We start from the raw sequence: 27903 nt of genomic DNA, 5'->3' as shown, positions 1-27903 counted from the left end.
ACTGAGGAAGGATCAAAAGAACTCTTAGTGGAAAAACAAAAACTCACTTGCAGTCTCTTTGACCCTAGTTCTAGAGTGGGGGTGATCATTTGCCCTGTTTCAGTGAATATGGAAAGAAATGTGGTTTTTATCTAATTAGAATCACATTGCTAAGTTGTCAGGGAGGAAGAAAGGTTAACACCCACAATGATCAACATAACATTTTAAAAACCAAAGTACAAACCTAATTAAAAATTTCAGGTCAAAGCAAAATTTATGTCTGATCATTTAAGGCAGAAATTAGGCTTTTAGCAGGAGGTTTTTCCCCTTCCTTTTCCTTCAGAATTATTATTGGATCCTGGAACACATTATGAGTTGGTGTGTATTGTGGAATACAATAAGGCTAAGTGTGTAATTATTGAAACAAACCATAAATCTTGGGAGCCATGCAAAATTAATTGAAATGTTCCCGAGACCTAGTAAAAAAGGATACAGCACCTGCTATTTTTAAAGATTGTTGTTGTTGTTTCTAGAATCTTTAAGGTTAGGAATATTTTACATTATTTGTGCAAAAGTGTTGCATACTTCTAGTGGCAATTCATATATACATTTCCTGGAAATTTGCAGAGCTGTAGCCAATTGGTTGTCACAGAAAGACAGTATTTTGCAGACAGGGTGCCTGTGCTTAACTAATCCCATTGGTACACTGTACACAGAGAATTTTAAAGCAGCAGCACTTTACTAAGCCGCATAAAGTCTACTTGCTTGGTTATTTTTTGCATTCTTGCAGCCTGATCGTCACTTTGTCTTTCAGAATCTTTTTTTTTTAAAGGATTCACTCATTGTCTGAACAAACAGTCCAGAAAAACAGTAGTGTGCATGTGTCATATTTTCACTCTAGTTCAGAGGTTATGATGTTTAACATATAAGCTGGGATATACCACCACTAGCTTTCAGGGGTTGATTTTTACTCAGATACATTTTATACCACATTGTTGTGTCTGTCTCACCCGTCTACAATTTTTCAGTTGCCTACGGTTTTGCATTTGTGTCGGTACTTGGAGTTTCACGAAGGCAAAACGCTGCAGTAGCATGAAAAGATTCCCCCCCCCCCCCTAGTGCATTCTTAAGGCTCGACCAGTACGCCCCGTGCTTCCTGGTAGGTTTTGCTGAATGGGGGAGGGGCAGTGCAGGCAGCAGCGGAAACCAGACATTAGAGATAAGAGTCTGCACAGCTATATGCAACAGTCTTTCACTGCAGCTGAGCGAGTTGTGGCTGTCAGAATGCTCCTGTGACAGGGGACTGTCAGGCTCCATTTCCAATCTTTGTCATCTTGCAAGAATGAATCCCACAATGCCTTGGGCATTCTGTCCACAGTCTGCTTGCCTCTGGAAAAAAATGTGAGAGGTAAGTTTCCATTTCCACAGTCTGCCTGCCTGCCTGGCTCTTTTTAACTAGTCCGTCTGTCTGTCCTCGTGTGTTTATTTTCAGGGTGCAAAATCTAGATGGCTGAATGAGGAAGTGAGTTTAGGCTTTCACTGACTTGCAGTTTATCAGCCAGGGGCTGGGTTTCCACAGGGGATGGTTTCATATCACTCACCATCTCTAGCTAAAAAGAAAGCGGTAGGTCGCAGTTGCACTTCTGCTTAAAGCAGGCGCTTCCTGTTAGTGCTTTGCACGCTCTGTCAAGATCGCAGGGTTTTCGCAGTCTTCGCAAAAAGAAAAGGGTGGGCGGAAGGCGACGGGGGAAGGAGAAGCAGCAGGAAAAAAACAAACAAACACAGGTGCATATAAAGCGTCATACTGGCTTAATGCGCCTTGTTTGGAGGGAACCCTAGATCGAGTCGCAGAGGCTCGTAAACACTGGCAAAGAATTTATTCAGAGGGAAAATTCGCATCGCATCTCAATCTGCAATCTCGCTCGGTTTTCCAGTGGGCCAAATGTGTGCAGTGAAAGGTTAATTCTCTGCCTACTGCACATAAATTACGCATGACATGTTTAGCTGCGTTTCCTTATATGGAGAGCGCTGTATTTCAGTACAGTATGGCTTTTGCCAAGTTTGCAGGGTGGAGGACAGCTTGCCTAAGAAGTTCTTTTTATTTATTTATTTATTTATTTATTTATTCATTTTGTTTTGTGGTGCGTCACTCAAACTGTAAGAAAAGTGAGTGTGTATACTGGTGTCTAGGAACTGAAGTTGGGTTTGCATACTATCATTCACTAAGTGTGAAATAAACTTAAAATACTTTGGTTTTGGTTTTCCTTCAAAGAAGAAGATAAGTCTTATTTTCCTTTAATGGGCTGGAATTTGTTAAAATCAGCACCACAACATCATAAGCAAATATTTTGATTTTGTTCAGTGTTTTACCTCCCAACTAGTTTACTGTCATTTGGATATATAAAATCTAACGGAACCAACTTATACTTTGAAACTCTTCAAATCCCATTGAAAATAATGGTGCTTCTAAATTGCAAATTGAACAGTTACGTTCTTCATTTTGTCTACCAAAACTGAAATGGTAGGAATAGCTGAAAAGTTCAGTAACTGTGTGTAGGTATATAGGTATACAAGTGCACATTATTTGCATACAACAGCATATTAAGATATAGAGTGTGTGCTTATGTTAAATTCAGCATGTGGATTGTATTTAAATACATGCATATTTATGTATGTTCTGATCATAATATATACGTGTGTATGTGTACGTATACAATTATAATATCTATTGAAAAGTAAGTAGTAGACTATTCAAGATATTTCTAGATTATCTATTAGTGTAGTATTTGTTGCCAACATTATGCATAAAGGAAAATCAGCTGTTATAATTTATCAGGCCCTTCAAAAATATCTTTGACATATCTCAAGGGCTACTAAGGAAATCACACAGTCATGGGGTGGGAGGGAAAGTACTGCCGCAGATGAGGAGCAACCTAAAAGGTAGAACCCAGAGTAGTAATAAATACTTAGTTTTCAACATGGCAAAAGGTAAGCCATTGCTTGTTTCAAGGTTACATGCTAGGTTTACGATAGTTAAATATATTATTAATGGCTTGGAAAAGGTAGTGAACCATAAAGGTACAAAATCTGCAGATGACACAATTTAGGAAATACTAGAGAAGAGGGTGAAAAACTTAAGAAGGATTTTGAATCTAGGTGACATGCCAGATGAAATTCAATATTGTTAAATGTAAGTTGAAAGGAATAATTTGAGACATTCATACACTTTATGAGGTTATAGATTAACCATAATGACTTTGGCTAGAGACCTGAAGGTTACTGGGGACAACCTTTGAATAAAAACCTTTTGTTTAATATACAGTGATGGTCAAAAGATAAAACAAAGTATTAGGTTGTATAAATAACAGAATAGAAATATTATAAAGGTATTCTGTGTTAGAGGCACTTTCACAAGGAATAATGTATCTGGTCCTGGCCACTTTAACCCAAAAACATGTAACAGAAGCAAGAGAGACAAATGATTGGAAGCATAGAAAGACTTCTGCATGAGGAGAGAGTGAAAAGATTCAGAATGTTTACTTTAGATGGAAGATTAATAAGAATGACACAATATAAAATAATGAATGAAATAGGGAAGGTAAATAGGGTTTTCTTTACTAGTAACACAATAAGAGACAATAATTGAAATGGCAAAATTGATAAAAGGAAATGTTTCACACAAGAATAATTAACCCATGGAACTTATTACTGCAAGGTATGAGTGAGGCCAAGAGATACGTAGAATTCAGAAGGAAGTTAGATACTTATGTGGATGATGAGGACATAACACAGCTACATTTGATAGAAAAAAAGTCCTATTTTTAGGGTTAGGAAGAAACTTGACTTATAAGCAGGATACTGCATAGAATTCAATTTTGGGTTTTATTTGCATTTTCCATGTGATACTGGCCACTGTCAGAGGTAGGGTCCAGCACTAGCATTTCTTTTGGTATGACACAGTCTGACAATCCCTATAGTTTTTGTAAGTGACAGTGAAAACTACACTGTATACAATGAAAAACTGTTTCTGCTGTCATTTAAACCAATAGCAGAGCTCCTGATTTCAGTGTAAGCAAGACTAGACACTATCCATTTTTTTTAGAAAGTGTCAAGCTTCTCCCTTTGCCCAGCACACACACAATCTAAATGAAATGTTTTTGTGATTGTTATTTATTTGTTTATTTTTATGGTAACATCTACAATGGGCTGGACACTTGGTAGACAGACACAGATAACAAAGCTTGATCCCTTCCCTAGGAGCTTCCAGTCTAAGAGCAGAAAGACAAACTTAGACAGGTTAGAAGAAAGTGGAACAACAGATACATTTGTGTGCTCTGTGGCTGTGTTGGTGCCCAGATGTTGGGGAGACATGGTGGGTAAGGGAGAATCTTTATTAGACTTCACCTACTTTGTTTATTGAATAAATAAAGCTATCATTATAATCATTTAGTCTGCATGGCAGAAGAGGGTCTTCAGGAGTAGAGTTGTTTAGGATGATTGGTTGTACTCAGAAACAGATGAGTACAGGGGAAGAGAATTATGTAGGAGTCTAACCCAGGAAAAACCCCAACTCCTCATCCACAGATGAGGCATAGGGAAATGCAAGTTTGAGGTAGAAATTGTTCTTTCTGAGGAAGTTCTTTGGCCTTTGTTATATAGGAGGTTGGACTAGATCAGAGTTTCTTAAACTGTGTTCCGTGGCACACTAGTGTGCCGCGGAGAACAACAGAATTCAAAATGGCCACCCTTAAAGGGGCAGGTGACCCTTTCTTTCTTTCTTTCTTTCTTTCTTTCTTTCTTTCTTTCTTTCTTTCTTTCTTTCTTTCTTTCTTTCTTTCTTTCTTTCTTTCTTTAACTTCCCCCCGACCCATTTTTTTCCTCAATAACTTTCCCCCCGACCTTTGCTCAACAAAAAATCCTTGGTGTTCCTCATAAAAAAAAATTATTGTTTGGTGTTCCTTGGTCTTAAAAAGTTTAAGAAACAGTGGACTAGATTATTAGAATGTTCCCTTCTGGCCCTGGAATCTGTGACTCAGTATGGCTGCTAAGACCCTCTTCTAGTCTGGAATAAGAGACACAGTCTCTATAGGTGTGTAATTCTTGATGTAGTCCTAACTGGAGCACAGGATCTTGTCCAAGAGATTAATACAGCTGAACTGCTTAATAATAGTGACCATAATGTAATTAAATTTAACACCCGTGAAGGGTAAAGTACATCATAGTAGCATTTAAATTCAAAAAGAGAACTATACAAAAATGAAGTGAAACTAAAAGGAACAGTCATGCTGAAATGCCCACAAACTGCATGTAAACTTTTTTAAAACACCATCACAGAAGTTCAAATTAAATGTACACCAAAAACAAAACAAAAAAACCCCACAAAACCAAAAAACAAAGCATACACACAAAAACAAAGGACCAAAAAAAAATGCCACCATGGCTAAATAACAGAGTAAAAGAAGCAGCGGGAGACAAAAAGACATCTTTTAAAAATGGGAAGTCAAATCCTGCTGAGGCTAATTGAAATGAGCATAAACTCTGGCAAAGCAACTGTAAAAGTATAATTAGGCAGCCAAAAAAATGAAGAGCAACTAGCAAAAGACACAACAATGAACAGCAATTATTTTAGGTACATCAGAAGGAGGAAGCCTGCCAAACAATCAGTGGGGGTCACTGGGTGATTGAGCACTGAAGGAAGCCAAGGCTGTTGCACAGAAGCTAAATTAATTCTTTGCATCAGTCTTCACTGCAGAGGATGTGAGGAAGATTTCCACTCCTGACCTATTCTTTTTAATTGACAAATCTGAGGAAGTATCTCAGATTCAGCTGTCAATATAAGAGGCTTTGAACAAATTGATCAGTTAAAGCGTAATAAGTCACCAGATGGTACTCACCTAAGGGTTCGGAAGGAACTCAGATATGAAAATTCAGAACTACTAACTAAGGTGTGTAACCTGTTTCTGAAAATCAGCCTCTGTGCCAGATGATTGGAGGAGGCTGATGCTTTTTTTTTTTTTTTAAAAGCTCCAGATGCAATTCTGGATATTACAGGACAGTAAACCTAATTTCAGGGCTTGGCAAACTGGTTGAAAATATAGTAAACAACTGAATTATCAGAAACATAGATGAACGTGATATGTTGCAGAAGAATCAACCCGGTTTTGTAAAGGGAAATCATGCCTTTTCAGTCTATTAAAATTCTTTGAGAGGGTCAACAAACATGGACAAATGAAGATAATTTACTTGGACTTTCAGAAACCCTTTGACAAGGTCCTTCATCAAATCCTCTGAAGCCAAATAAGGAGTCATGCGGTAGAATGAAGGGTCCTGTCATGGGTAAGTTGTTAAAAAATAGGAACAAATGTTAGGAATAAATGGTCAGTTTTCACAGCGTAGTAAGGTAACGGAGGAGGGGTTTCCTAGAGATCAGTACTGGGGTCTGTGCTTTTCAGTATACTCATAGAAATGGGTTGTACCCATGAAAGCTCATGATACCATCTACATATTTTATTAGTCTTTAAGGTGCTAGCTAGACTATTCATTGTTTTTTAGTTTTTCCTGAAAAAGGAGGTAAGGAATGAACTAGCAAAGTTTGAAGATAATACAAAATCACTCAAGATAGTTAGGTCCAAGGCTGACTGCAAAGAGTTAGTTAAAAAGGGATCTCTCAACAACAAAATGTAATTCAATATTGATAAATTCAATGTACATAGCAAAGCAATGTACATAGGAAAACATAATCTCAATTATACACACAAAATGATGGGGTCTAAATTAGCTGTCACTGCTCAAGAAAGAGATCTTGGCATCATTTTGGATAGATCTTTGAAAACATCTGCTCAATGTGCAGCAGCAAGCAAAAAGACAAACAAAATATTAAGAACCATTATGGAAATACTGTAATGCTAGTAAATCACAGTACATTCGCACCTTGAATTCAGCGTGCAGTTCTGCTCACCTCATCTCCAAAAAGATATATTAGAATTTGAAAATGTAAAGAGAAAAGTGACAAAAATGATTAATGGTATGGAACAGCTTCCTTATAAGGAGAGATTTAAAAAACCAGGACTGTTCATCTCGGAAAAGAGGCAACTAAGAGGGGATATGATAGAGGTCTATAAAATCAAGAATGATGTCGAGAAAATGAATAAGAAAGTGTTATTCACTCCTTCATATAGCAAGAACCAGTGGTTACCCTATGAAGTTAATAGGCAGCTGCTTTAAAAAACCAAAAAAAACCAAAACAGAAGGAAGTATTTTTTCACACAACCAGTCAATCTTTGGAAGTTGTGCTAGAGGTTGAAACTGTAATTGGTTCTGTGCTCTTCAACATGGCTGTTGGTCACAATGGTCAGGGGTGCAACCTGATGCTCCAGGTGTCACTATACGTCTGAAACTGTGACTGGACCGCAAGAGTGGGTCAAGTGATAATTGCCCAGTTTGGTTTATTCACTCTGAAGCATCTAGCAGTGGCTGCTGTTAGGAGACAAGTTACTTGGATGGTTGGTCTGAACCAGTATAGCTGTTCTTGTTGTAGTGCGGCCACTACAAGTGTAACCACAGGGGCAACATTGCTGCCTTTTCTCAACTCATCCCCAGAATCTCCCTCCATGCAGGTCATAGTGCTCAGCCGTACCACATTTGGGAAGTGCAGACATTCCTTTCCCTCCTGTTCAACAGCTTTAGTCTCCCATATAATGGAAAGCCAACAGTCTCTTATCTTATTATAGTGTTTTCTCTCCTATTTCCAGCTAAACTCAGGAAACTTGAACAGGAAAAAAAAAAGAAAAAGAAAAGAAAATATTGTATCTTTTGTGGCTCACAATGAGGCTTAATTTGGTTTTCATTTCAGGCAAAGGTTTGAATTGTTTTTTTTTTTTTTAAATTTTGCTTTATTCTGCCCCTTCACTTAGAGCACTTTGGAACGCAGGTAAATTAGAAACCCTCCATAACTAGACAATCTCACAGTTAACCTATTTTGAGTATGGTTTTTTACTTTTTTCAGTTTTGTAGATGTAGGCAATAACACAACGAGTGCCGTTCACTGCATAGTAATTAATATAAAAATCAAGCTGTAACTTAACCATTATTCTGCCTAGTACAGGGGGGCACGATGCAAATCAGCAAGGAGGCTGAATTTCCTTTTAATCTCTTACATATTGAGCCCTTCCAGCACTGATAGATTTGGGAGGCAGCCTGTACTACTACTGGCTTGTGTAGTACATGTTCTGTGAATAAATTGGGGGCTTCACACTCCAAGGTTTTCCAACTTGCATACCTTTCATGAGCACTAAAAATGTCACTCGTTTGTGAAGAAATGGAGGGCCTTATAAGAAGCCACCCTACAGAGCAGGGAACTTCTAGTGGACTGATACATTTTAAGGCCCTGGGGACTTTACATGGTCTGGGTTAGAAGGTTAGCAGTAATCCTTTTTATTAATGTCTCAAGGCTTGTTCACTCCCTTGCAGTTTAGACCCAAGGAATGTAGAAGCATTTAAAAGTAAACTTGATCTCTAGGAAAAAGGGGATTGATGGTTGATAAATGAATGCTTCATGTTAGACCAGGAGTGGGCAGTAATTTTTGAAGGGGGGGCCACTTAACGAATGTTGGTATGTGGTATGGGACAGCTCCACCTCCCACTCCCTGCAGAAGGGGCAGAGCCTTGGGCAGAAGGTGGTGCGGGGGACTAGCCTCCCCACAGAATTGTCTGGGGCTTTGAATGAAAAAACACAGCAAAGGGCTTTCAGTAACTAGCCTTACTGCTTCAGCATTGCCTAGCAGCCGCTATTTAAAGGACTCATGGCTCTGGCCCCTACCGGGTTAGCACCGTGTCCGTGAGCCATTTAAATAGGATCCTGCTGCCTAAGCCTGTGGCACAGGCAGCAGGATATAAATAGAAAGCAGCCAGATGCAGTCTGCGGGCAGGATCAAAGTGTTAGGCATGCTGGATCTGGCCCCCTTGCCACATCTTGCCCCAGCCCTGTGTTAAGACAGTTCTCCAAAGAGCATTGGTCTGTGAGAACCTTATTCAACTAAACCTTATGAACTAAAAAATAGTATTCCACAGATTTAAGAAGTGGGCAAGATGTAATGTATAGTGTGTTGCCAGAAGTCGAGTATTTAAAGAGCTCCATATTTTCTTGTTTTGTATGAGGGTATAGCAACCACTATCCAGGTTAAAACACCTCTCATTTTCTTCTTTTATTTATTTTGCTTATAACTATTGCTTGAGTTCTGCTTCTGGAGAGTTAATAAAGAGATGATAAATAACACAGGAAAGACCTATAATGAGGAGGATAAGACTTAACACTTCTTGATGCTACTTAGGAGCTCTTTGGAGAAACTACAACTGTCATTCTCCTAAAAGCTAAAGCCAAGATAGTCATATTAATTGGCATAAAAATAGACCTTGCAGTAAATATTAATTATCTTCATAGGCAATATGTGTTCTTTCTTTGCCTTAGGTATAGTTTAATGAAATGCAATGAAGTTCCTGTTTTTGTATATTGTTTAACATGTTTAACAAATTTTACTGTTAGCAAAGGACAAAGCATTGTGATAAAATTGGGGAAAAGTCCTTTCTTTTGTTATAAGATCTTCTGTGATCTCTAGAAGCTGTTCAGCTTGATGCAATTTTACACAGTTTATTTCACAGTGGCATTATACAGTAGTATAATATCAAAGAATAGGTCCACTCTCACAGTCTCTTACACTTCTGAGTAAAGAGTCAGTGGAAAGAGCATAATGAAATTATATCTATGCATGTGTTATGCACTCAGATATTGTAGTGAAGTCTATATGCCTATTAGAGAGAGGAGTCTGAGCTATAGGAATTGGATTGCAAAATACTAAGGTATTCAGATCCAGAATTTTGATTTGCCTGATTATAGAGGTAATAATGCTTAGCCATAACATTTCCATAATAAGGTACAGATTCAAATCCTCTCTCCCTGCCCCAGGGTCAACAATGTTCAGATCCGGGATTTTGTATGCTATATCCTATGCTAATGCATAGAGGGATGACTAAGAAATTTCCCCATGCTTTCATGGCTGCTCTTGTTGCTGGTCTCCATATTTTCTGCTCCCTGGGGACCAGGGGGACTGCTCAATGCTTCTCATTGATACATACTCATTTTAAAGTTGTTTTTCTAAATAATTCAATAAGAGAAACAACATGAAAAGAACATTTCCTTTCTAGTATGGCCATGATTTTTTTACCAAAGCCATAAGCATATGTCTGTTCTTTTATTGCCATCATCAATAGGAGCTTGTGCATTTAGCAAGGGGAAGAGTGGAGTCCATTACTGTTATATTTGGTTTGTGATTGAACTTTTAACAACATGTCTATTGGTAAAGGATTATATATTAAACAGATGAGGATTTTAGCATGACATGTCTCCCAGGTTTTTATTTCAGTTTTTTTGTATTAAAATAAATGCCAGACACTAGTTATTGACCTGGTATCAAACTGCTCCTTTTACCATTAGTAATCTGCAAAGATCAGTAGCATGTGGACATCTCCTTATTCAACATTTTGTTTAAATAATAAAGAAATAGACTAATGTGGTTTTAAAATGTGTTTGGATTAAGGCAGGTAATGTGGGGGAGGGGTTGTTGGTTTGTTTTTTTTGCTGTTTTCTGAGGTATCTCTGAAATGTTCATGTTTTCAAAAGAATCCATTTTACTATATAACATATGTGTGTGACAACAGTTAAACAAACTCAGCCAGCTCAACTGTATATTATTCTATAGCATATACATCAGTGATTTTGACCATGTATATATGTATAACTTCCCTTGAAGTTAGGGTACATTAGGCTATCAGGATAGATTCTGTTGCCCAAGTATTTATTTGGCTATTGTTGTAAGAGCTCATTGTACATTAACCTCTTGATAAAATACAGCAATATATCAGGAGAATTATTTTCCACTGAGATAAATTAGTTTAAAAATCTACATACTGTCTGCTTCAGTATCTCTAAGGGTATGTCTGCACTAGCCCCCTCGTTTGAACTAGGGGGGCTAATGAGGGCGACCAAAATTGCAAATGAAGCGCGGGATTTAAATATCCTGCACTTCATTAGCATGTTCCCAGGCGGTCTCCATTTTGGAAATTGACTAGCCCGGAAGAACTGCCCGTGTCTACACGCGGCAGAAAAGGGAGATTCCGAAATAAACCCCTTACTTCGAATTAACAGTTATTAATTAGGTTTAACTGTTAATTTGAATTAAGGGGTTTATTTTGAAATCGCCCTTCTCCGCCACGTGTAGACGCAGGCAGTTCTTTCAGGCTAGTCAATTTCCAAAATGGCGACCGCCCGGGAAAATGCTAATGATGCGCAGGATATTTAAATCCCACGCTTCATTTGCAATTTCGGTCGTCCTCAATAGCCTCCCTAGTTCGAACTAGGGGGCTAGTGTAGACATACCTAAAGAGATTCCCTCAAATTATGTTATTTACTACATTATCCCAACAGAAAATTGCCTGCGAAGTCTGATTTTTGTGCCACAAGCTGGGACAACTGTACCATTAAAAATAGTTGTTAGTTTGCCATAGATGTAATGCAATGTTTTACACTCTGTATAAAACACAAATAAATAAATAGATTAGTGCTACTATTCTAATTATAGCTTGTTTTCAATGGAATGATTGCTACGTGGTTTTAATTTGAAACCTCATTAGTAAATTTAAAAGATAAAAACATTTCTAATATCATTAAAATGTTAAGTGACTTTACTGTACTCTCTGATTCATGTAGGGATAGGTTAACCCTTCCTGCCTGGAAAAAAATAGCTGCAGAGCAAGGTTCCCTCTAATTTTTTTTCTAACCATGTGCATAATAAATTTTTTATGTGTACTGAGGTATGTGTATATGTGCACCACCAATAAAAATAGATGCTGTCCGTTGTGAGTGGCTGTGGACACTTTGCTAATCAACTGGCAGGCACCTGAATCTCTGCTGGGTGGCTCGAGCCATTCCAGTGCCCCAGGCAGCAGGCATGTGACTCACATGCGGCTCTGCCCCTGGGTGCACGGTGTATGCGTGGCCCCACCTCCCGGCATGCTGCGCACCTTACAGCTGCAATCGGGCGTGTGGCACCTGATTACAGCTCTAAGGGGTGCCGTGCGGCCCCTGGCTGCAGCTTTAAGGGGTGCTGCGCGGCCAGGTGCGCAGCGCCCCTTACAGCTGCCATCAGACACCCCCCATTGGTTGGCGCCCCGGGCAGCTGCTCGGGTAACCCCCCCCTTAATCCGGTCCTGGTACTAGGACTTTAGTTCCATTTAAATGTGTTAGCACTGGCAAATGCTAAGGCTTTGAAATTGTTCTGAATGATTTGTTCAAATAACTGCAGTCCAAATTCAGCTTGCACCTGTTTGATCAACCAACTAGTTTATTTTCAAGTAACTTTGTTAAATTTTGGCCTGATCTTCTTGGTGCACATGTGGATGGCAGTGATGGGCAATGCAACAGAGGCAGCATTCTACTTCCCTTCCTGCCTTCTAGAGGAGTTCAGCTTGAGTTGTCTCCTCTTCATGGTATTTGGGAGGATTTTGTGCTGTAGGGTGGCATGACCCTATGAGATTTGCATTGCAGCATCCTTACAGTCTCTCAGAAGGCCTCTGAAGGCAGCAGAGTTATTATCTGTGCATACAGATATGTTTTATGGTTGGACCCATCATTTAAGCTAGTTTATACAGTGTTTAGGCTCTTAGGCTGAGTCTACACAGCCTTTTTATAGTGCTGTAACTTTCTGGCTTGGGGTGTGAATTCCCACTCCTCCCCCCCCCAGGCATATCAGTGCTGTAAAGCACCAGTGTGAACCAGGCCATAGCATTGGGAAACACACCCCTAGCGCTGTTTATCTACTTCCCTCCTGGGGGTGGTTTCCCAGTGCTCAGGCTGTGGCTACACTATCAGTTTAAAGCATTGATGCAGCAGCACTGCCACAGCCGCACTTTAAACATTTAAGTTTAGACAAAGCCTTAGTCATTGCCAGAGAAGCATAAAGGTGCTGTAGTGTAAATGAGAATTCAGCTCACATATCAATGAGTGGTGCGTGAGTGTTTATGTATCAGTTTGTGTGTATATATTTGAGATATCAAGCGTTGGCTTGTGATGTATAGGAAGTCAGACTAGGTAATTTGGTGGCCCCTTCTAGTCTTAAACTCTTTGACTAATGGTATATTAACCATTGAAAAAGGGATTAATGGTAAATTAACATTCTGGGATACGTCCAGTGTAAAAGCAGGACGTAAAATTGTATTTAAATCTGACCCCTTTTTAGCATGATAAAATGAATTAGAATTTGAAAGCCTAAATAATGTATTTTATGTAACTGTACACTTTAAAATGTGAAATATAATATGAAACCTGAAAGTGCTGATTTATTGCACTCATTTATGCAGACAATAATGATGCTTTTCTTAGGTATATGGATGGTAATTTACATTTGAATATGTTCAGGTTTTTTTTCTTTAGTTATTTGAATGCTTTGTTGTCTGACAGTATGAGAAGCTTCTGTTGCAATAAGGATTTCCCCCTCCCCCAATATATTAATTAACATTACATTTATAGTTGGATTCTAATAAAAGGGTGTCAGTTACACTTTGATATACAAAATGGAGATTTTAATGGAATATGCACTGAATTTTTCTTCAAACTTACAACATCACATTTTCTCTATCTTGCAATAAGAAGTTTAGTTTCTAAAGCTTCAGATTTCATGTGCCAGAAAATTAACAGACTTTGCAGACATGTTTGTTAAGCTTAGTGATGATAATGTAATGTGTCAACTAATGGTCACAGATCATTTGGTGAAGCAAAATATGCAGAGTTGAATTTAGAACAGGCATTTTTTGAAAGATAATTAAAAAGTTATAAATAAACTTTCCTGAATTTGCTAGCTCATCATAGATTTATGTGGCCTACAGTGCTTTGAATGGGAAGTTCAAAAGATTCATAGCACATTCTATATATATGTAATATAGAGAAGATAATGAGCAAAGTGTTCCCTCAGTTAAACACATATGCAAGTCCACGTGATATAAATAGGAATGAACATGCCTAACTGAGGACCATGCATAACCTTTAGTTTTTACATTAGGCCAGCTCCTGGATGTCATAATGTCAATATAGAGAATTCCTGAGGCCCTTACTCATGCAAGCTAACATTCACCTTGGTAGTTCTGTATGTGCATATTCTCTTATAGGTTTTGGGGGTGGGGAGAGTTGCTTAATTTTAAAAGGTGAGGAAAAATGTGAGTTATGTATTGCATTCATTATCTGAACAGGTAAGAATATTTGCTATAGAAAATGCTTTACTTAGAGGGTAACCCCCCCACTAACTTTCCTGGGAGTATAATTTGACCTAGACCAGGGGTGGGCAGTAATTTTTCAAACAGGGGCCATGTCACAAATTTTGGAAGTAATTGCGGGCTTCCCCGGAAGGGGTGGTGCCGTTAGGCAGAATGGGCGGAGCCTCACGCAGAAGTGACTGTTCCCTCTAGGTGTGGGTCACTCCTGGCGGGAGGAGGAGATTTTGCGTGCTCCCCCATCCCCAGGTCTCAATTGGTCTGGGGGCAGAGAAGCAGCAGGGCTTCCATGTGCCAGATCAAATGGCTTGGCGGGCTGGATGTAGCTCGTGGACCCTGTCTTGTCCACCCCTGACCTAAAGCCAGGTATTTATGGTCTAATGTACCATATTCTAAGGCCTAGTAAGTATTAATTCATATACTGCTTAACCTTAAACTTCCGAATAAACTTTAGTAGAACTGTACACATAATTAAAAATTAATCACATAATTAAGTGCCGTGCTGTCTTGGGGCTCAGAGTGCTCATCATCTTCAGATTCAGGCCCTAAAATTATTTGTGATAATTTCTGTCAGAAACAGATAAAAATACATAGACTAAGAAGATTTTGCGAACAGTCCATGAAGTATAAACAGGTCCATAAAACATAGGCTAAATGCAGATGATTGCTTCAGAACATAAAAGTTTTACAGTGTCTGATGTCAACTTGCATCACACTCCAAAATTAAACTTCAGGGTCTAGAATAATAAAGTAGCAATAATTCAGTCAAGAGATCCAATTATATGTGGTGACAAAAGGTTTACTTCAAACCCCTCTTAAATTAAGTTTTAACATAGGATTATTCAGTGAAATAGTAGCCTTTGAAAGGGATAGCAGTTTAGCTATAGTTTATGGTATTAAACAGAATAAATTTCATAGACTCAGTCGTGCAGATCACCAGACTCACAATCTAATTTTGTAGAGTTTAGCAAAATTGATGCTGTTTCTCAAGAGATATTACCGTATTTTCCGGCGTATAAGACGATTTTTTATGCTAAAAAACATCCCCCAAAAATCGGGGGTCGTCTTATACGCCGGGTATACAGGCAGTCCCCGACTTGCAGGTACGAATGGGGCTTTTCTCGCCCCGGAGGACACGGACTGTGGGACCTTGTGGTCCCGCCGCCCGTGTACTCCGGGGCGAGAAAAGCTGCTCCGCGTCTCCCTGGTCTGCAGACCAGGAAGACGCAGAGCAAAGCCACGGGGGGGCTCCGGCAGCGGGGCAGCCCAGGCGTGCCTGGGCTGCCCCACTGCCCGAGCCCCTCCGCGGCTTTGCAAAGCCTCGGGGGAAGCCGGCAGCGGTCAGCCCAGACGCGCCGCTGGCGTCCTCAGAGGCTTTGCTCCCGGTGTCCCTGGTCTGCTGGGGACCGTCTCCAGCAGACCAGGGACACCGGGAGCAAAGCCGGGGAGGCGGAGGGGCGCTGGGGCGCTGCCGGTTGGCCTCTGAAGGGGGTGTAGTCTTATACGGCGAGTATAAGATGAAAACCTATATTTTAACTAGAAAATTAGGGGGTCATCTTATACGCCCAGTCGCCTTATACGCCGGAAAATATGGTATACTAAGTCATGAGATATAGCACTTCTTGCTAAGAGACAGAAGAGGTCGTCCTCCAAGTTCAGAGTCCACAAGGCTTTTATTTTAAATATCTGTATTGCATATTCTACTTATTCTCTCTCTCTCTCTCTCTCTCTCTCTCTCTCTCTCTCTCTCTCTCTCTCTCTCTCTCTCTCTCTCTGTGTGTGTGTGTGTGTGTGTGTGTGTGTGTGTGTGTGTGTGTGTGTGTGTGTGTGTGTGAGAGAGAGAGAGAGAGAGACACACTTTGTAGAAACACCAGTAATACCTCCATAGTTAAGGATGCCCTGAGCTTTTCACTTAAACCAAGTGAAAAGTTTAACACCGTATGATTTATAACAATGCATCTTTGTATCCTTCTCAAAATTATATCACTGCTCTTTGAGAATAAAATGAATTTTCTGAAAAGAGATTATCTGTTAATTTGTTTAAAAATTAAAATTAAAGATTAGTCTTTAATGAAAGGTAGCACCTATTATCAGCACCTATTATCAGACTTTTAGTTTGTCCCTGATGATCTTTAAATGAAACAAAAGAATCTCTTCAAACTTCCGATACGATTAGAGTTCAAAATTTAAAACTTGTGTATAGGCTTCATTGAAGAATTAGTTGAGAACTACTGGTCATACTTTCCATTATTGGTTTTTAACTTAAACTTTATCGTTTAGCTCAGACTGAGGAATAAGGGTCTACCACAGAGGCTACATCTAGACTGCTTTCTTCTGCCGAAAGAAGATATGCAAATTTGGAGCTAATTTGAATATATTCTTCCAATCACGTTATTGGAAGAGGTTTTGTTGAAAAAGAGAGCAGCCTAGACATGGTTCTTTCAGAAAAACCCACCTTTATTGAAAGAACCCTTCCTAAAAAAGTGAGGTATGCAGGGTTCTTTCGAAAAAGGTTTTTTTTTTAAAGAACCGTGTCTAAATTGCTTTCTTTTTGGACAAAACCTCTTCCGATAACGCGATCAGAAGAAGATATGCAAATTAGCTCAGGATTTGCATATCTTCTTTCAGCAGAAGAGAGCAGTCTAGACGTAGCCAGAGAATTTCACAAAGAACTGACCTTTTAAAACAGTGGTCTCTAACCTGTTTAAGCACAAGATCACTTTTTTAATTTATCAGTCCAGGATCTACCTCAGACCCAAATACCCTTGCCCTGTCCCTTCTCAAAGGCCCTATCCCCGCCCCACCCCTTTGCTGAGGCTCTACCCTCCTTACTCTGTGAAGATGGGGTACAGGAGAGAGGGACAGTGTAACATCAGCGCCTCTCTGCCTCTGTCTCCCCAACCCTGCACAACAAGCAGGAGACTCCCAAGGGGCAGTTCTGAGGCTCTGGGCGAGTGCAGCAGGGCGGTGCGGGGTGGGGCAGCTGAAGTGCTGACACTTGATAGCCTCCCAGCCAATCTAGTTAGGATCACCTGTCAGAGGCTCCAAGATCTATGAGTAGATCCTGATCTCTTGCTTGGTGACCACGGTTTTAAAACCAGCTATCTATCATCTTCTAGTAGGGCTAAGGCAATAGGCTATTTTTGGCAGAAATCCTGTTAATCTATTCCATTCTATGTCCATGTCCACTTATTCCCTTCTTTCTCTTGTTTCCTGACAGCTGTCGGGGATATCATCTTTGCTAAGGCCTTGTCTCCTCATTTTATGAGGAATAAGGGAAGCCAGTAGGAGCATATGCTTCCATTGGCCTCCCACTGTGAGGACATCAGATCAGCTTAACGTAAACCAATTCCAGCTGTGTATTCTACGTAGCTGGAGTTGCGTACCCTAAGCTGAGTGGCTGGGTCTAGTGTAGACCTGGCCTAAGGCACCTTAGCTTCATTTTAGTGGCAACTGTGACAAGCAGTGGTAATTTAGAAAGAGGGTACTTAACTGAAGTATCATACAGTCTCAGTCCCCATTAAGGACAATACTGTAGAACCTCAGAATTACAAACAACTCTGGAATGGAGGCTTTCTGTAACTCGGAACCATTGTGGTTGTTCTTTTAAAAGAAGTTTACAGCTGAACATTGACTTAATACAGCTTTGAAACTTTACTGTGCAGAAGGAAAGTGCTGCTTTTCCTTTATTTTTTAGTGTATTTATTTAATTGGATTTTTAAAAATCTCTGTCGCTTCCAAATGAGTGTGTAGTTGACTGATCTGTTTGTTACTCTGGTGTTCATAACTCTTAGATACTATTGTATGACAACGTTAGCAGTAGTGATGTGAGTTCATTTACTTTTGTAAACGTATAGCTGCTGAAATTTTCAATGGCTACATGTTTACATGCGGGGAGTGGGTGGGGGAGATTTAGGAGCCGGTGCTTGTGAGGCTTGCTCCCCGTGAGCAATGGACTCCTACCTGCTCCGCCTCCACCCTCCCCCGGCAGCTGATGCCTTCATATCAGAGGCAGCAGTGTGGGGAGGCAGGTGGCTCTGTGGGACCCAGTGCTTGCAGGAAGCCAGCTTTTAAGTTGGCTTCACATGAGCACTGGCTCCTATCTATTCCCCCTGCATGCTGCTGCCTCTGTGGGAGGCAGCAGCTGGGGAGGAGGAGAGGGAGGAAGAGGCAGGAAAGGTGGCTCTGTGGGAGCTTCCGTGCTCTAGGGAGCCAGCTTAAAAACTGGCTCCCCATGCACACTGGCTCCCGCCTTTCCCTCCCTGCTACCTCTGATATAGAGGCGGTGAGGGTGGGAGGGTCTTCATATAACTGGCTCCCTGTGGCTCCCATTCACTGGAAATGGCAAACCAAAGCCATTGGGATCCATGACGCTCTGTGACGGTGGAACCTTTAGATAAACAAAGTGGAGCGACCTGTTAGCAACTTTCCTAAATTGGGCCAGTGGACCACTTTGGCTATGTCTAGACTGCATTGCTTTTTCGGGATACTGGAGAAACAATGCCACGTCCAAGGAAAACGTCCGCTTTTTCAAAATTTTTTTCCAAAAAATGGATAAGCTCTTTCTCCATCCCTGTAAACCTAGTTCTATGAGGAATAAGGGATGTGAAAGAGCACTTTTTCGACAGTTGGTGCCATGTAGATGTGCCAAATTTTGAAAGAGCGTCTTTCGAAAGTAAATTGGAAAAAGATGCTATTTGTGTGTTGCAAATTGTGTTTCTTTTTCTGATTTAACAGTGCAGTATAGACCTAACCTGAGAGAATCCCAGCTATAAGGTAATACAGCAATGCTTGTTTCAGAATAAAAAATACATATCTTTAAAAACCCAAATAAATTGCTTTAGAAAGAAAAGATGTTTTCTTTATTAATTGGGTCTAGATGCATCACAGTCTCATAACGCCTTTAAATTCCATTTTTCCCAGGGGTATCATAGAGTGCTATTCAGGCTTCAGAAGCTCAGTGAACCAGGCAGATTTGTCAGGTTTTCCAAGTAGATTGCCAAGCTTGAGGCAACAGTAATTAGGCCTGGGTTCACATTAAAAATATATTCTCCCATTCCAACATTTTGTTTAATATTCAGCTTACAAATTTAGATATAACAGCCACTGTACTTTAAGTTCTATTCAGAAAGTTCACACCACTCATCTTCATTGATGAGTTCCTGGGCATTTGACTGATGATATGCATTTATAGTTTGAAACTTACACTGGCTATTTCAGGAAAGGTACCACTTTACCCATGCCATTCAGTTTCCAGGGAACAAAAGTCCAAACACAGTGATAAACACAGAACGATTTACATATGACTGTGGGTAAATAATAGTGCTTTGCTTAGGGATTTATGAAGTTGCAAGGAAATACATTTTTCAAGTATTTGGAAGCCTACACAGAATTCTTGGTTTTATATAGTTAGCTTTAAAAAAATCTTTTTTTATACATCACCTTGTAGGGAAAATCCTGCAACTCTTAGGACTTACTCAAGCCAAACTAAGACTGAGTTCAGGATTTCATTCATAGTGCTCTGAAAAATGAATGGCAGTGAATCAGAGATAGTAATAACATAGTACCTCCTATAGGTAAGAAACCTCCCTTCCCCTCAAACCCCCCAAACCCTGACGAGAGATATGACCTTATTTCTAAATGCTTGTTTCTTTTAAAATAGTGAAGGCAAAAATGAAAGAATCTGACCCTTTTGGTGCTTTTGTTTTGTAAATGCTATGACACTGGCAGAATCAGTGTTTAATACAGGGTATGTGCGATTCTTTTGCTTTATTTTTACTTTCTTTGTTTTTGTTTTTTTGCTGTTTAATATTCTCTCTCTGATTCAGGGAAGATGTATGAAAACTTGCTTTGCTTTTGTTCAATCTGTTCAGATAGTACTTAAGAATACTCTGTTTTCCTGGGTAATGTTTAAGATTGCATAAAATTCCATTTTTCAAATAGCAGTTTTTTATAGCTTAGAGAGCAAAGTTTGACTGTTTGGATTTATATTGAATAAATTTCCTGTTAAGTTTCTCTAGTCTCCATAGCTATGGAGGTATCTTTTTAATTGAGAATTCCAACAGGATATAAAATCTAATTTCAATTTCCCATACGGAAAACACTTTGGAAAATTTTGATAAATATACCAGGATAAGAAATGCAGGAAATACTTTGGACTTAGTGCAGATTACCTCCAAGGTGCAATGTGACCTTTATAAAACGGGGTGAAATATTAGGAACACTAATTGAGAATACTTGAGAGTTTGCTGTTGTTTAGTTGTGAGCCATTTGATGTTTGCTTGTCTGAGAACCAGTGGTGGTACTTGAACATGGCTGTAAAGAACTTGGATCCTACAGCACGTCAATATGTTCCACAGAGAATTGTCTACTGAACAGTAATGTGGGTTACACCAATTTGCAATGGCTTCCTGGAAGAAAATAAGTTAGATGTGTTATACACGTAAGATGCCATTTCCCACCATCTGTGCAAAATTAAGCAGGACATAAATCCTGCCTCAAGAGGTCCTGATCCAGAGCATTTAAATGTAAGCTGAACTTTAAGCATATGAGTATTCCCTTTCAGTGAGCTAACAGCCCTGACTTTTAAAGGTATTTAGCTGGTGCTGTTGCAGTGTCTAACTGATTTATTTTTAAAACTCTTATTCTTAAAGGGACTTGGGCACCACAGTAACCTAAATCGCATTGACTGGCAATGTGATTTAGGCACCATTGCAAGGCTGAATGCAGCAATGCCAAAATCTGGTCCTACGTGCTTTTGTGAATTAGCATCTTAAAATGCTGTCTTTTCAATTATTTTAATTAGTCTAGCCAGGAACTAGATTGTAAATGGCATAGAACATTAACCATATTAATATAAGTTCTAATAAATGAATAATACTTTAACAGTGTTTGTGTAATGTAATCTTTACTTTGTATACATTCCTTTCAAATTCTTTAAATATATTTGATTCCTATGCACGATCAAACTGAGTCAGACCAAAGGTCCATCTGGCCTAGTATCCTGTCTTCCGACAGCGGCCGATGTCAGATGCCCCAGCGTTGTTGAGATCTTGTTCACTGTCGTCATAATTAAATGTAGTGTAGTCAGTTTCACAACACTGATAAAGAGACCTAATCAGGTACTGTGTGGCTAATTACTGAACAGACTTCACAATGCTCTGCCAATATGCCTCAGTCATAGCCTGATAGACCACTTGTGGGATAGAGAAGGTAATTCGGTCCCAGGTAGGGATGTTAGCAAATGTTTATTTTTGTAAACATGTAACCACTGAATTTTTCAGTAGGTACACATTTACATGCAAGGAGGCAGGCAGGAGCTGGTGTTTGCAGGGAGCTGGATTTTAAGCCCAGCCCTCTCTGTGAGCAGTGGCTCCCACCTGACCTTCTTTCCTCCTGCTATCTCTGATTGAGAGGCAGCATCAGGGGAGGTGAAGGGACCCCATGGGAGCTGGTCCATGCAGGGAGACAGCTTGAAAGTAGGGTTTCCAGATGGTTTCAACAAAAATACTGAACCCCCCCTCACTCCCTTCCCCCCAAAAAAAACACCTGGGAAAAAATTCTGTGGAGGGGGGAAAAAAAGGGGGCGGGGAGACCAAAGTTGTTGAGGAAAAAAAAGGACCCCAAGAGTTAAGCTAAATAAATAAATAAATAAAATAAAACAGCATTTAAACAGAATGGCCCCTTTAATTGTGTGCTGAGTCAGAATAAGAATAGGAAGAGAAGAGGTTGAGCACTAAGACCAAGGGAAGGCATTGCTTCCCCTTGCTCAGGTCTTTAGGTTTTTTGCCATTGGCCATCTTGTTTTCCTGGTCGAGCCAGAAGGGAGCTTCCCTGCGGAATGAGATAAACAGGCGGTCTGGGGCCGGGAGTTGGGCCAAGTTGAGTGTGTCCTAGGGTTGCCAGGTGTCCGGTATTTTCGCCTCCTGGCAGGGAAAAAAACAGAAAATTACGGACATTTTAGGTGTCCGGTGTTTTTTGATTTTTTTTTTTTTTTTTACCGGAAAGTAGGCGAAAATACTGGACTGTCCAGGTCAATACCGGACACCTGGCAACCCTGCTTGAAAGCCAGCTTCTACCTGTGCCATTTCCCACCTTTGCCCGCCCCCCAATCCTCCTCAGAGGCAGCAGCGCAGGGGGCATGTGGCTACACTGGATCTGGCACCCATGGGGCACCATCTCTTGCCTTCTCCCTCTCTTGCTGCCTCTGATGGGCGGGGAGGGTCTGTAGCTGATAGGATTAACTGATGAGCCCAGGCTCTGAGAGGCAGCAGCACAGAGGGGGGGCAAACGGCATAGCAGAAATGATACTGGTCTAGCACCGGGGAATGCAAGTAGTTGACTAATCGACTACTCTTTTACATCCCTAGTAATGTTCGCTAATTCTCTATACCCATTAATTACATTTTGATATCTTAGTCATTTGTTTTTACATAATGGTGCCCGTATGTTCTTACCTATTACAAAATTGGTCTTAAAAATTAACCTGATTGGAAGTCTGTATTATTAAAATAGGGGTGAGCAATAAAACAGAGGCAGTTTGCTATCATTAGCCCCGGTAGGCCTCCATCACTATATTTTCTTGCACGGCTGCAGGTACCGGTGATCGCAGCTCCCATTGGCCTTGGATTGCTGTTCCCAGCCAATGGGTGTGGCAGGAAGCAGTGTGGCCTGGAACCTTGCATTTCATAGCTCCCATTGGCCCAGAATTGTGATCCGCAGCCAACAGGAACTGTGATTGCTGGTACCTGCAGCCGTGTAGGTAAATATAGTGGTGGGGGGCCTGTCAAGAGCTAACCCTGGCAAGTATTTGCCCATCCCTGCATTAAAATGATATACCTAATGGACTTCAGTAGACATTTTAACTATCCAATCTTTAGATACTTACTGATTCCCTCTAGCTCTCTGTCTCCCGCCCCCCCTTCCTATTTTTCTCTCCCCCCTCCACTTCCTCTCTTCTATTTATTTTGGGTGTGCACATCCTAAACTCATAACTCCGATCATCTGAAGAAGTGGGCTGTGCCCACGAAAGCTCATGGTACCATCTACATATTTTGTTAGTCTATAAAGTGCTACCAGACCATGTATTGTTTTTTTTCTACATGCATAAGTTCGCAGAGTCAGAGATTAGATGTATACAGAAATCACTGCCCCATTAAATGCAAACTACAAAAAAGGGGGAAAGTGGCATTTTTCTTCTGCATAGGGAAGTTTCAAGATTGTAGTAAGTCAGTGTTCAGTTGTAAACTTCTGAAAGAGAAACCATAATGTTTTGTTCAGAGGTATGAACATTTCAGTTATAAACAATCTCTAATCCCAGTGTTTGTAAGTTCTACTGTCCAGTATCTATCAAAATACCAATTTATGTCCTGTACCAACTTTATGGAAAAAAAGCTTTGTGACTGCATTTCTCGTGTGTTCTCTAGCCAAAGGAGGATCTGTTGGTATGAATCAAAGCTGGGGAACCACTGACCCAGGAGCTGAATGCGGCCCCTGGCTTGCCTGAATCCAGCCCCCCAAGGCTCGAGGCTCCCCTCAGCACTGGGAATCCTGTGCTGGCACACCATCCCATCCCCTCCCTTTGCCTTACTGTGGGGCTAAAGCACACCAAATCTATTAGGCTGGGCCCTCCTAGGCTCTGATGTGTGAGGAGAATGTGGGAAATATCTTTTTCCTTCTTAGTCAGCAGCCTCATCAGTAAGGATTTGTTCTTTTTTTTGCTTCTCACTTTTGTGCAGCCCCCAACTGATTTTTCTGTGGGTGAGATGCCCCTGGCCCAAAAAAAGTTCCCCACCCTTGGTATAAATGCATAGTTGATTAGAAGAGATAGTTTTGATATCCTAGATGAGAATTTGAAAAGTCTTCCAATTTTGTATTGTAATGATGTACCCTAAATCATTGTGCTTAAGGAGGATGTTAGAGTGTAAATTTGAGGCTAATCAAATAAAATTCTTTTGATATGTGAGAGTTTAAATAGTGAATGGATTTTCAATTCTTGAAAAGTCATCTACCTTTTTTTGTTACTGCACATTGCTTAAACAGAGTGTCCTAAAACTTCTTTTGTTTTATGTTAATCTCCTTGTGGACAAAAAGTATTCAATTATTTTTAATAGGATTGGGTAAGTAATTTCAGTCTGACAAATGAAGACTGATTTTTGGTAATGTCGCTGAGCTAATTACCCTTGTTTAGGGAACTATTTAAAAAAATTAAGAAAGTTCCGAAACATAAACTTTAGTTGAAGTTCTGAGAATAATTACTAGCATGCAGTAGTAATTAAAAACAGAATCACAAAATACCATCAGTGAACTTGTTTTGTAAGTATCACCTGTAGCATGGTTTAAATGCCACTATACATAGATGATACAAAATTCTATATGATTAACAAAATCAAGTGGATTTATATGTATAGGGATTGAAGAGATATGTTTTGTTGCTGGTATGCATCTTTTAAATATTAAGTGAAGTAAAATGGCAAGTTTGTGTTTGATATGTAAGTAAAATCAATAGAAAAACAGATTTTAATGTATTACACTCTAGCATGCCATTACGTGTCCATATATCTTACAAGTTGGAAGTATCTAATACATGTTAATATAAATATACTCCTCTGGTTGTGGTGTTAATATTTTTATTTTGCATTTCATCAGTGCAAACAACAGAGCATCAATCTACTATATATTTGAGAAAGTTTGTTGGTCTGTCTGTCTGCTTGTTCAAGAACTTCTCCTAAATGATAAGAGCTAGGAGGACCACCAGATTCTATATACAGCATCCTATCATCATTCCTTAAAAGCAACGTAAGGGTTTGGTTGTGTCAGGAAAAAGGGATTGCCTCTCATAAAATTATACAGAGAAGAGGCGGAATTACCAGGCAGGTAGAAGGGGCTGGCTGGGGGGCATGCCTCAGGCTTCATTCATGTGGAGTTGAATGAGGGAGCGAGGGGAAAGTGCACAGTTTGCTGCATTCTTCACTCTGGCTGGAGTGTGCAGGGGGCAGAGGAACCTGGATCTGTCCCAGCTGAGGGACATGCACTTTTCCCCCAGCTATACCCACTGGAGCTACAGCGATCATGAAGAAGGGCTTCTCACCTGGCTCTAAGTTTCTGCAGTTAAAGAGGACTGGGGTAGTCCTAGGGATGTTAAATTTAGATTAATTAACTAATTGAATAGTTGATGGGATTTCCATCTACTATTTGATTAGTCGAAAAGGGCACCTCTGCCTACTGGGCTCTTGCTACAGTTCAAAAGTGGAAGCTCAGCAGGGAGTGTGGGACCAGTGGGGGACTGGCTGTGCGTTCCCTGTGGCGCCTGAGCCTTTGAAATATACATTTCAAAAGGAAGCCCTGCAGAGAACGTGAGACCGTGGGGGGAGTCCCTGCTTGGGCTCTTGTACATTTCAAAAGAGAGAATCGAGCAGAACAGGCATGAGCAGACACCGCTTCAGTCCCTGCTTGTGCCGTTTCCTGCTGTCACTCTACCTCCCTGCCCTCTCCCCCCGCGCTGATGGTGCTGGGGGGAGCCAGCTTTTAAGCTCTGATAGAGGCAGCAAGGCTGGGAAATGACTAGTCACATCACTAGTTGACTATCCAATAAGCTTACCGTTACTCCTCGTTTCACTGACATAAAATAGGAGTCACGAGGAGTAACGGTAGTTCGGAATAGGAAGCCTAGTCCGAACTACCTAGTCCGTGCTGTGTGTAGCCACGCGGCATGGAGTCCGCACTAGCGGACATTTAAATATGGCGGTGCCCGCCGAGATGCAAATGAAGCCCGGGATATTCAAATCCCGGGCTTCATTTGCAACTCCGGTTGCCTACATTACCACCCTAGTTCGAACTAGAGTGGTAGTGTAGACGTACCCACAGTGTCTTAACTAACTTCTTTTCCATGTTTGACCCAGGTCCGCTACTACATAAGCACAGAACAAAAGCAATCCTATTCAGCCTGTGTCTTTCTTTGCATGTGACACTTTTTAGACTGTTGAGAAACAGAAATTGAAAGCCCAGAACTTTTAAGAAGCAAGAGCTAGTAGTTAGGTTTTATCTAATTTCAAACCTAAACATGTCTGTTGGCCAGTTTTTATCCATTTGTTCCTTAGCCCTGGGGGAATCTTGCAATTGTTGCATTTGAAACCATAGTACAACTACAGAATTCCCCATAGGACTGCTTCTTGTGTCAACATTGGCGCATTATTTTAATAACTCCTCTCTTTCCCTGGTATTTATCCTGGTGTATTTATAGAGCAATCCTATCTCCCCTCTGCCTTTGTTTGATTAGTCTAAACAAGCCAAGTTCTTTGAGTCTCCTCTCATAAGGTAGGTTTACCATTCCTTTGATCATTCTAGTAGCTCTTCTTTGTATCTGTTCCAGTTTGAATTCATCTTGCTTAAACACAGTGAAACAAGAATTGCACACGCTTATGTAAGATGAGGTCTCACCAGTGCCTTGTATAATGGGAATATCACTTCCCAGACTCTACTGAAAGTATCTTGCCTGATATATCCTAGGATTATAGTAACTTCAAAGGGCACTAGATCATATTTGTGTGCAGTACAAAATTTATTTTAAATAAAATTGTTTGTAATATATTCATTAGTTGAATTGTATATTTACAATTCAAATTCACTAATGTATAAGAACCTGATTCTACAATCCTATTCTCTTTGTCAGCCCATTGTTTTGTGAATGATAGGGACTGGAAGCAATGTACTTGAAATTATGGGTAGTGGGTGAAACCTCAGACTGTGGAGGTTATGCCTGCCTATTGGATGCAAGGCCCCTCCTCTTCCAGGCTCTTTGGAGCTCAGCTCCACTGTGTTTGCTGGCTCCAGCCCAGGCCCACCCCATGGTTGCTGGCACCTGCCTCAGGCTAGCAGTCCCAGTGGTGGACAGGCAGCATGGCTGGAGAGGTCCTGGCCCCAGCATTGGGCAGGTGGTGTGGCTAGAGTGGCCCCTCCCAGCAGTGGGCAGGTAGCATGGCTGGAGCAGCCCCAGTGCCAGGAGGATGGGCAGCATAGCGCAGTGCTAGAGTCTCACGCATTCCCCAGCTTGGCTGCCCCAGGCTCTGTAACAAGAAAAGGAGCAAGAAGGGCCTGTAGATGTAACATGGGCAGAGACACATCAAGCAGTTTGGGAAAGCACTCATGCTTGAAATCATAGTGCACCTGAAAAAATTAGAATTCAGAGCTGGCAAACCAAGTTCTGTTCTCAATAACGACTTTCTGTATAAAGACAAAATGAGAAATGTGACTTAATTTTTCTAGGACCTGATGCCATGTTGGTCTAGTGAGAATTAAAACTTCTCCAAATCTAGAACAATCAATGTCTAAGAAGTTGTGATAGTTGTTTGGCTTTCATTTGACTCTCAATGTTGTGAGTGTGCCTAGCTCTTGAGTTGAATGTTTCTCAGATTCAGGTAAAACAAGAAAAGAAGTAATGTAGTACTTTAAAGACTAACAAGATGATTTATTAGGTGATGAGCTTTCGTGGGGCAGACCCACTTCTTCAGATCATATTCTGAAAGTGAATTGACATGACCAGGTCTTGACAAACTGTGGGGAGAGCTACTCGCCAGCCCCGCACCGCACATGCGCCAGATCAGCTCTGCG

At 40.6% G+C, this 27903-nt stretch overlaps 1 protein-coding gene across 9 annotated transcripts in view; it reads left to right on the top strand.

Annotated features, from left to right (window-relative positions):
* MBNL1 (muscleblind like splicing regulator 1) overlaps positions 1–27903 on the top strand; it is a 199035-nt gene that overhangs the window by 11411 nt on the left and 159721 nt on the right. For 2 of the 9 annotated variants that reach the window (XM_006115963.5, XM_014569967.4), the window contains exon 1: positions 1129–1387. The exons of 2 other annotated variants lie outside the window; for them this stretch is intronic. The gene's annotated coding sequence lies outside the window, so the exon portion shown is untranslated. Of the gene's footprint in view, positions 1–1128; positions 1388–27903 lie in introns of those variants that run through there. 5 more of the 9 variants (XM_006115957.5, XM_006115951.5, XM_006115959.5 and 2 more) reach the window with 4 other exon arrangements.

Source organism: Pelodiscus sinensis, chromosome 10 (assembly GCF_052426305.1).
Source record: "Pelodiscus sinensis isolate ZL-2025 chromosome 10, ASM5242630v1, whole genome shotgun sequence".
NCBI classification, from domain to species: Eukaryota; Metazoa; Chordata; order Testudines; family Trionychidae; genus Pelodiscus; species Pelodiscus sinensis.
This window is presented reverse-complemented; position numbering and strand designations above follow the sequence as displayed.